At 36.3% G+C, this 10,152-nt stretch overlaps 1 long non-coding RNA gene across 1 annotated transcript; it reads right to left on the bottom strand.

The window, feature by feature from the left end:
• Nucleotides 1–4,006: 4,006 nt before the first annotated feature.
• Nucleotides 4,007–8,076, bottom strand: LOC103697135 (uncharacterized). The gene is made up of 2 exons (XR_005514434.3): nt 6,777–8,076; nt 4,007–5,644 (listed from the first exon to the last, which is right to left on the bottom strand). It is a non-coding gene; the product is annotated as an uncharacterized LOC103697135 (long non-coding RNA).
• Nucleotides 8,077–10,152: the final 2,076 nt, after the last annotated feature.

Below are 10,152 nucleotides of genomic sequence, written 5' to 3'. Positions count from 1 at the left end.
GCTCGCCACCTAGCTGTGGATTGACTATTCAAAATTTGCCACGTGGCCAACCCAAAAAAACATATATAGAATCTTCTATATTTCAAACTTTTCTTATAGCTGGTGGCAACTCGACTGTGATTGCTAAATGTTTCCTAACAAATGTGATATACATAGTTTGTTGCTTCATCATCCACCATATAGCCTCAGACTACTCAGCAACGGACTCTGGCCCTCGCCTATATATTGCGTTTCTAGGGGTCCTCCAAGTAAGTTCTCTTTCGACTCTTTTGCACTGTCTCTCTGACCTTCTCAGGCCTCCTTTTGTTTTCTGAGCCTTATGTTTGACTTAAGGTGGGTGGCCTTTTTTATTTTTGCTATTTTGGGTCGGAGCTAGCGTTAGAGCGCCACCTAAAACCGTTTCTCCACTGTCCAATGCCGACTCGTGGGTGTTTGACGTCGAGATCACCACCGATTGAGCGTAGTGGCCATTAGAATATCACTGTGGAGGCATGCAGCAATCTCATCCAATCTCTTCGATTCGAACGATAGATAAGCCGAGATCTGCAGTGATCCCTTCCAACTCGGCATCTAGAACGGGCCGGTACTTAGTGGCAACACTTTTCATTCTAGGCCATGGCTTGGTTTATACATAAACCAACCAATATTTACTTAACAATATGTGAAGCCACATTCAGAAACTTTTTTGTTATGGATAGTTGTGTTGCTGAATTCTATTATATAGATGTTATATCTGAGATACATCACTGAAAACACGCATGCCATTACAAAGTTATTACTTTAAACCACAAATTAATGCATGTTCACAATTTTAGAAAGATTAGCATTTATTATAAAAATTAGAATATAAGGCTTTGGGTTCCAACATATATCAATTGAAACACCATATAACAATAAATATTTGTCTTAGATCGTTCTATATCTATCAGTAACTACAATTCAAAGAGATAGTTAGTGACACTCCGGTGACACATTGGTCAATGATAATGTAAGATTTAAACTATGCTGCCAACAACTGCCTTAGAAATTGGTATGAGAAAATTTCCACTGGGAGTGTTTCCTGGTTTGAAATCTCAAGCCTAAACCTGCATGATTAGTTTCTTTACAAGCTTCTCTGGTGGAATCCTACTATTGCCACCATAACTCTACTATCTACTATTAGTTATCTATAGGCTTATAGGCTTTATTGTACTTGTACTTGTATTGCCCACCACCCACCCCCCCCCCCCCCCCCGGCCCAAATAACATCACCAAGCATTATCCTGACACAATTGGATTACTGAATCCTGATTCATCCTCTCTATAGGTTGATATATTTGTCGATGAACATTTTACATTTCTTTTCCTTTACTTTTAAATGTGCATGTAAGATTGAAATCATGACCTAAAATGTTGTGCTTATCCTTGTTACCCTCCTAAGGTGCAAAAACCTGATTGATTTAACTTGCATAATTTTTTTTTGTAAATGACAGCTTCATCACCAATTGTATAAACCTGCAAACCTGTTGTTTTGTTGTTTGTTGCATACCATTAATCTGTAAACCTGTACTCTACAGCTGTATGCATCTGAAACTCTTGGACATAGTATAAGCCTGAGAAGAAGATCAATGGAGATAATTTTGCCAAAAGGAAGATCAATGGTGAACAAAAATACAATGCCATTTGCCATATATTGAATTGACAGTTGATCCTCTATTATTGTATTTAAAGTTTAATTAGCATAATTAATGTCACATAAATGATGGGCTTAGTAATGAAGACAAATGATTTTGACGTTGCTATTCTTCGCAAGCAGGAAATTTGATGGATTCTTGCTCATGTAGTGGTAAATTTTGAAATGGAGGGAAACAAGGTCACCTTGAAAAGAGAAGTTGAACCTGATTTTGGATAGTGGAAAATAAGCTCAGTAGATGTTATTCATCAAAGAATGCTGCTAGCCTTTTCACTCAATGATCTTTCAACAGATACTTCGTTATATTTTGCCTTTTCGCTTAATCTCTCACCAGTTTCAATCTCGGCTTAAACCAATGCTTCCTGACAGCATCAGGTGAACTCAGAAACAAAATATAATGCAGAAGATAAATCTTAAATCCTTCTGATCATTTTCCATGCAAATAGATATTGAGATGAGAAGCTTTGATTTTTTTCATTTTATCCTTTCTAATGGCCCATGGATCTTTTTCCTCTTGGCAGAAACTAGTTTCCATTTGCTCAGCTTATTCAATTTGCTTTTACCAAACAACGTTGGTGGCTTTATCATTACAGTCTGGAAACAATGAGGGGTGATTTTTCTGCTTCTAAGTGAATCTTCTTTTGAGTGTTATGGTGGTATGATTTGGGATATTACTTGTGCAAGAATTTGTGACACTCTCATGGACCTATTGTCCTGTTTTCACTTTGCAGGCTCTGGTTGTGGTCAGTGAGTCATTAGCTTTATGATCCAGTCTGGGTTGGTCTTCACCATTCATTTCTAAAATTCTTAAATAATGAAAATCGCATGATGCAGACCTCGCACGGGCGCATGCGCACACATACATATACATAAACACATATAGAATAATCTCGAGATTAGCTCGTGTTTTGGTGGTGTACTCTCATGTTGATAATAGGAGGAACTATTATGACAAACATTAAGGAATTTGATAATAGGAGGGGAAAAAAAGATGCAGGGAGGAATTATTGGCAATTGTGGATGGGTTTTCTCAATCAAAAGTAAATGATCTTCACTTTAATCTAATAGATGGCATTTGCCATTCATTATTTGGGACATGACTCAGATTTTGCCGGGCAATTATTCTTAAATTTTTTACTGGCTCATTGTTACGCACTCAACAGGTGCTACAATTGATGGCTGAAGAGGTGCCACAATTAAAGTTCAGTCCAAGTATAATTACTTTTAGCTGGTGCTGCATTGCATCCCTTGAAAGCAAGACTTTGCAATACATTGAACTATATATTATTTCCTTAAACCGAGATTAGTATTTCCCTTGGAGATTCCCCCATGGAAATTAATTGAAATGGAGATAAATACTAAAACATTTTGTTAACTTTACCTAGCTAATTAGCTTTTGAATTACTAAAGACTTCTTATTACATTAAGCTGACTCACAAATTAATTTGAATATTATTTTACAGTTCTGGCTCAAGAGACTTGTTCTAATCATTTCTGAACATTTTTAAAACTACTTTTTTATTAATTTTTGTTTTTATTCCTATTACTAATCTGAATCATTCAAGACAACCTACTGCGGCAAGCAGTGAAGGAGTCAAGTAATAGTGTGGCGTATAGCTTAAGAGAAAAGTTTCTATAACATTATTATTTTCTCAGCATTTAGAGCTGAAAACTTTTCACGTGGTAGCTAAAACAATCTGTAATATATAATAAAACGTAAAAATGTTATTTTTCACTAGAAAATTACCTGTTATTGCTGATAAACTGACTATTATATGCTTCTAATACTGACTATAATGATATCATTGTGATAAGTATCTTCTTTTAAGATGATTAGTTATATGCTAATGATAAAAAAAATAATGCAATAAAATTGATGAATATGCTATATACAACATTGATGAGTACGCTTGGAAGTGGGGTGCAAATAGCATTCCAGTTATTTCTAGCTGAAGAAACACAAAGTGAAGGTAAATTCAGTCAAGTGTTCTCTACTGCTAAGCTCCTTTAGAAGTTGTTACTATCAGTCTTGCAATTTTCAATGTAATCTTATGAGCTTGAAATCATCATAGTTCATTTGAAATTGCTCAAAGAATCATTGGTAGCACCATTTGTCTTTTGATGGGAGTCATGACATGTTATCCAGCAAGCTAGATCCTAGGCTTTTTAAGGTGAGACAGTGGGGGATTGTGTGGAATCACAAGCCACAACAAAGAGACATGATGAACATGTTTTTACAATTAAGAACAAACATATGGATCTTATCAAATATTTTGTTAAACACTGGAGTCTATGCATTGCCTTAGCTTTTTGAGGCAAGGGAGGGAATGCAAATTGTTGGATTAGGCTAATTTATGTCACCAACATTATTGCATCCTCTCCTACCACATGCCTGTGCACCCTATCTGCCAACACATAGGCAGATATTTATGTGCGAGCTTCCTTTTTTCTTTTGAGCTCTTCTTGTGTTTACTTAGTACTTTTATTGTCATGAATATGAAAAGCTTCATTATTGTAGTACTCTTTTCATTGAGTTCATCATTTGCAGCCTTAACAACTATTTACAGATTCGACTTGTTACATCTAGGAAGGAAAACAAGCAGCTTTAGAGAGAGAGAGAGAGAGAGAGAGCAAGAGGAGAGAGATTGTAAATGGACATCTAATACATTGCAGTTTGAATAAAGATGGCAGTATAACCTTGATTCACTCTAAAAAGAACTCCAATTTGATCTATTTCAAGTACTGCAAGCCAATTACTGGAGCATCTGAAAAGTTACCAAGCGATTGCCCATAACAATTCCATTCCATCATTACTATTGGAGAAGACCAAGTCTCACTTCCACCACTCATAAAGGGTTATAGCTGGTGATTTGATAAGGGCCAAAACTTTGCAGGCACAACGTTACTTCAACTAAAAGGAACAATGCTTTCAAAGAGTTGGATTCTAGTTCATAAACAATAGAGAGAGAGGGAAACATCATGAAAGGCAGGGTAACATGAGAGAAACACAAGGAGGTGGCTCAAGTTGTTTCAAGACAATAGAAAGGACAGGCAGATGGAATCATTCATCAATTAGTATGAACGGAAAGAGAAAGTTTTGGAAGAAGGCACGTGAATTGCTTACAGTTTATGATAATATCAACAGTGTTAGAACTGTTTATGTAGTTAGTGTTATCAGCAGGTTCTTGGAACCTAAAGTTTGTATAAATAAATTTTATGCAAGGGGACCACAATCTACATGTTAATCCGTGAGCTTACTCAAAACTTTTAGAAGTGCAATGTGGGATTATGACATAACAATTACGGGCATATACGGTTCTTCGATTAACTAGTTGAAGTTATTTGAAACAATGAGTTATAACAAGCACAAATATTTGGAGACCCAGAAAAAAAAAATGAAACAAAGGCTTAGGAAGTGTGGAAGAAACTATTAGAGACATATTACTAATTATATGCCGGGGAATTGGACATCTGCATCGCGTTGGCCGGGCTGGAATCGCCCGAGATAACCATAATCTGGTTTGAGGAAGAGCTGCTTAATCTATAGATCCAATCCCCAACAGACAGATCGAATACATGGCACACATTTGTTATGGTAGTAGACTAATTCTCATGGTTTTGACTCACAAAACCTTGAGCGAAATGTATTGTCCATGGTTCTTAAATATTATATGGTTACACAAATGCCTTATGCCAAGGCTGCCATTAAAACCTCCATTCATCTCCAGAAAGAACTGAATTTAACGCTGCTACCCTGCGTTAAATTTTTATCAATGAACATGTCCATGTAGCATCGCTCCTTTCTACATTTCATCATATTGTCATTACATAATAAGAATGACCTAAATATATTTTGGTATGAATTGCTAAAAATGATAAACATGCATTCTCTTACCACTTGGAGATATCCCTTTTCTTCATCCTCACTTTGTAGAAGACTGCAGGGTAACATTGTGCCAAAATCCTTATCACCTAATCAGAGAACAAAAAACAACAGAACATGGGGTTGGAACCTGAATATAATATGCAGGGATAATAAATTGTAGAAACATTATAAGGAAAACAAGTGGATTATATACCCAAAAAAAATAGCATCACCTTTTCTCTTCATTTTAATGCTGAGGAAGAATATATTAGCACAAAAGCTCGCATGTACTTTAGCAGTGCTCTTAGTGACTTTTATTTAGATGGATAAGGATATACAAACGATAATATGTTTAACTATATTGTATAAAATATTTCAGTTATAATTCAATAAGAATTTCTCATAGAAATATGTTCTGCAGCATAAACATAATAATGTGTTTTACTATGTATCAGTCATCTAACACTGTGATTTATGATCAACATGGCTATTGAATCTTGGCATTAACTTTCACCCATTATCCATTATCTAATTGTTGATGGGTCATAAATGGAAGTATTAAGAGACTATAGCACCTCCTTCTTTGCTAGTTTGATCAAGCTCTCATCTAATTATTTCTACTATGGAAATTTACTAACAAAATAAAGCATAAGCAGTAATATGTATATTAACTATATCTTAATCTACAAGCATCATAGATTATTGACTATTTCTGATGGGAGACAATACTAACAGAATCGATGCAGGGGTCCAGGCTCCGCCCCCCAGATCCCATGCCTCATCTTAGCTCAGTTCTACAGCCGAGTAGCACAACAATAATGCTCACCTTCTTGGAAGTGTGAGTTTATTGTGATGTCTATAAGAGTCTCACAATAACAAAGGAAGTCGATGCAATTACAGGCAAACTTGGCTGTGAAGTTTCTATGATCCTAATTTTTTGATTATTTCAAGGCCATGGGAAGATCTGAGCATTTTTTGCTAGGCTTCTTGCCATACATGTGTAAATCTATGGTGATATGTGTAGGTAGGGTGGAGATGACAGAAAATCTAATCTGCACTCTGAAATGTGCCATGCCTCCGACCCTTTTTTTTATGCAAGATATGGAGGTGAAGACAGAGGTATTGATCCTACCTATAGTCTATTCTACATATATTGGGTAGTTGGAATATCAAACATGGTATGCTTGCATCTTGTGACATGTAAAACAAATCCAAGGACATGGATAAGGGAACACTGACCTCAACCTTCTCTGTTCATGTCTTTCACCATTTATTTTGCTGTATAAAGCCAACTTCTCTAATCTGATTTTGTGTGAGACATGTCTGATACCGTCCATGTTTTCCAACCTGGTTAATATGATAATTACCACAGTTGTTACTCAGTAAGATAATTTCCATGGTCAGACAAAGAGAAGATATCCTAAGAGCAAAATTCAATAGCATAACTTGCAACTCTGAAGCCTAAAGTAAATGGTGTACATGAAAAGGAATAAAAAAGTAAAATAAGCGAAACTTGTGCAGCCTCTTTGAGTATGAGCTCGCAGTTGATGAGAGAGTAAGCAGACATGGAATGAGCAGTCTCAAGGAAACAAATCTTGTGATCTTCTGTTGATGAGTGAGTGATTGAAGCTGCAAGATGATCTGATGGAGTCGAACCCATGTTTCCAATCTTATCGACGAGCAAAACAATGCACTCTACCAAATAAAACTACTCCATTCTGCAAACTGGATCCCCATGAGAGAGAGAGGGGAGGAAAGGAGGTTTGCCTCTCTATTGTCTACATCTATTCACTTATCTTCTTATATACTTCCCAATAGTTCAGAACCATTTCTTCATGCCTTCTGCAATCTGAAACAACCTATCTCTCTCTCTCTCTCTCTCTCCCTCCCCACATCCATCCCTATACTTTCTACCGAGTTTGGATGATGTTCTTTACAGTTTTAGGGTCTATCTAGTATCTATATTACAGTTCTACATAGTTCTCGATTTCTCATCTATAAAATTACATGCCAATCAAGCTCTAGAACATGTATACAGATTTCTCAGCAACCCCACCCATCCAATAAAAATAGCAAGAAATATCAAAGCTATTTATTCTCTCTATCTATATTTCTACCTGTACTACACTGTGATATGGGAGTTTTTCATATTATCTTCCAAACCATGAGCTGATATCTCGGTGGAGTCCGACCGGCGTTTGATGACCAGATCATGCTGGCAGCTTCAACCTCTCACATCAACAAAGCAAATCTAAGCAGAGGACCAAAACAAAGCAAGTTGGTGGATCGATCAAATTGGTTATAGATAGGTGGGGAGGGGAGAGAAGAATGGTGGCTGGGCTCTCAGTACGCAGTCATCATAATTTAATGGAGGGTGGGAGAGGGAGGGGATCCCCCAATCCGAAACGAGCCATGCATGGGTGTGGTTGCCAAGAATGTCCATCACCCAAACCCCGCCATCCCTCGAGACGCTGCTTTAGCGCACCCTCCCCCTCCATCTCTGTATCTCTATATAAATAGAACACGTCTGTTTGGAAATATTTTACCTAAAAATTACTATATTTTTATCTTATAAAAATATTATAGAAATTGCTATATTTTTATTATAGAATAGTGTTATAAAAAAATTATTAAAAAAACAAAAGATTGAAAAATGCTTCTCTAGATAGAAGCGTGTGATGTATACTGCTTTAACACTATGATTCGCTTCCTACGTGCAGGTTTGTGGCGATATTATCTGCAAGGTACAACGATTCGGTTCAGCTTGATCCTCTTCAAACAAGCATGATCTTTGTGGAGGCTTGATTTGACTGACTCCTTCAGATGCCTAAAAAATAAAAAAGATAGAAAATAAAAAGTTGAAATATGGAAAAACTCTCTGCTTATAGAAGAAACTCTCAGGAGTGAGAAAGAGAGAGATCATGTTGTTTTTGAATTGATCATGGATGGATTTATTTATAGACTCTACCGCAATACCGAAGAGGCGATAATTTCAAAAATACGTAATGTTTCAAAAAATAAAAACAAAAGATTGAAAAATGCTTCTCTAGATGGAAGCGTGTGATGTATACTGCTTTAACACTATGATTCGCTTCCTACGTGCAGGTTTGTGGTGATATTATCTGCAAGGTACAACGATTCGGTTCAGCCTGATCCTCTTCAAACAAACATGATCTTTGTGGAGGCTTGATTTGATTGACTCCTTCAGATGCCTAAAAAATAAAAAAGATAGAAAATAAAAAGTTGAAATATGGAAAAACTCTCTGCCTATAGAAGAAACTCTCATGAGTGAGAAAGAGAGAGATCGGATTGTTTTTGAATTAATCATGGATGGATTTATTTATAGACTCTACCGCAATACCGAAGAGACGATAATTTCAAAAATGCGTAATATTTCAAAAAATAAAATTTAGAAAATAACTATTAAAATAACTAAATTTAAATAATAAAAAATTATTTTTTTAATTAAAACTCCAACAACCTTTCGTCTCTACTTGCACCATAACGGCGTTCTTTATGGTGGGGATTTTGATGCCTAGCTACAGCGACAATGACCCTCTCTCTCTCTCTCTCTCTCTCTCTCTCTCTCTCTCTCTCTCTCTCACCCTCCCTTGGATAAGCTGGGATTAATACCTCATTGGCTGGACGGAAAGCAACTTTTAAACAAAGAATCTAGCTAAAAATATTTTTTCCTCTTTCAATTAATTTTGCTTTCAGGCTTCTATTTTTATTGATATTGTTGCCGCCGCTGCCGCCATCAGTATTTATTAAATATTGGGGAAGTTTAGGCAAAGTCTCCGTAGGTAGACCAGTGTTTTAACAGTTGGTCCATTTGGGAAAGTTTTTTTAATGGCATATCACTCTCGAGTATGCAGACGATCATTGTCGAGTGGCGACCGAGGGGCGAGGGAGTGCAAAGTAAACGACCAGCCGGCAGGCCCTTTTCCTTACCCAATTCCATCTCTCCCAGGCATAATAAAGTCCCAATGACCTAAGATGCATGTATTTGGTACTCCATGTTCTAGTGATTAAATATTCTCGAATGCTCATGGTTAACCTATTTAGCATGTCATGAGAGTCCAAAATCACTAACCATATGATATCAAAACTTTGATATATTTCATATATTTTGCAATTAAACAGAATTCTCAAATAAATTATAGAAAAACATACATGAATATAAATCAAATTATCGAAATATGTCAGTATAGACTAATTCAACTAGACCAAAAATTAATTAAAACTTGTTGAACTAACTCTATAGGATTATTAAAACTTCCGAACTAGAAGATTTTTTTCTGTTGGATTGAGGTACATTTTTATTTCCAAATTTTAACCGAGCATCATTGCCCTGAGGTAATTTTGAAAACTTGTCCTCAAAAATGGGTATAGCATCACTGGGTTGGGCGGTGATTTTAAGAGTAATGGGGATTTAGGATCATTATTGCATAGGATCACTCGAATGCAACCAAATATGGTGATCTCATCACCTCCACTCACATAACCGTTGATCTTGGGATCATCACTCTATACGATTGTTTATATAGCATAATTCAGTCTCTCCCAGGCCGCATGTTATTCTGCTATTGGAACTGTGGTAATAAAAATTCTAGCA

This window comes from Phoenix dactylifera, chromosome 14 (genome assembly GCF_051530095.1).
Source record: "Phoenix dactylifera cultivar Ajwa chromosome 14, Ajwa_hap1_PhDact_Kaust_v1.1, whole genome shotgun sequence".
Lineage (NCBI taxonomy): Eukaryota > Viridiplantae > Streptophyta > Magnoliopsida > Arecales > Arecaceae > Phoenix > Phoenix dactylifera.
The sequence above is the reverse complement of the archived record's forward strand: the minus strand, read 5'-3'. Positions and strand labels throughout refer to the sequence as shown.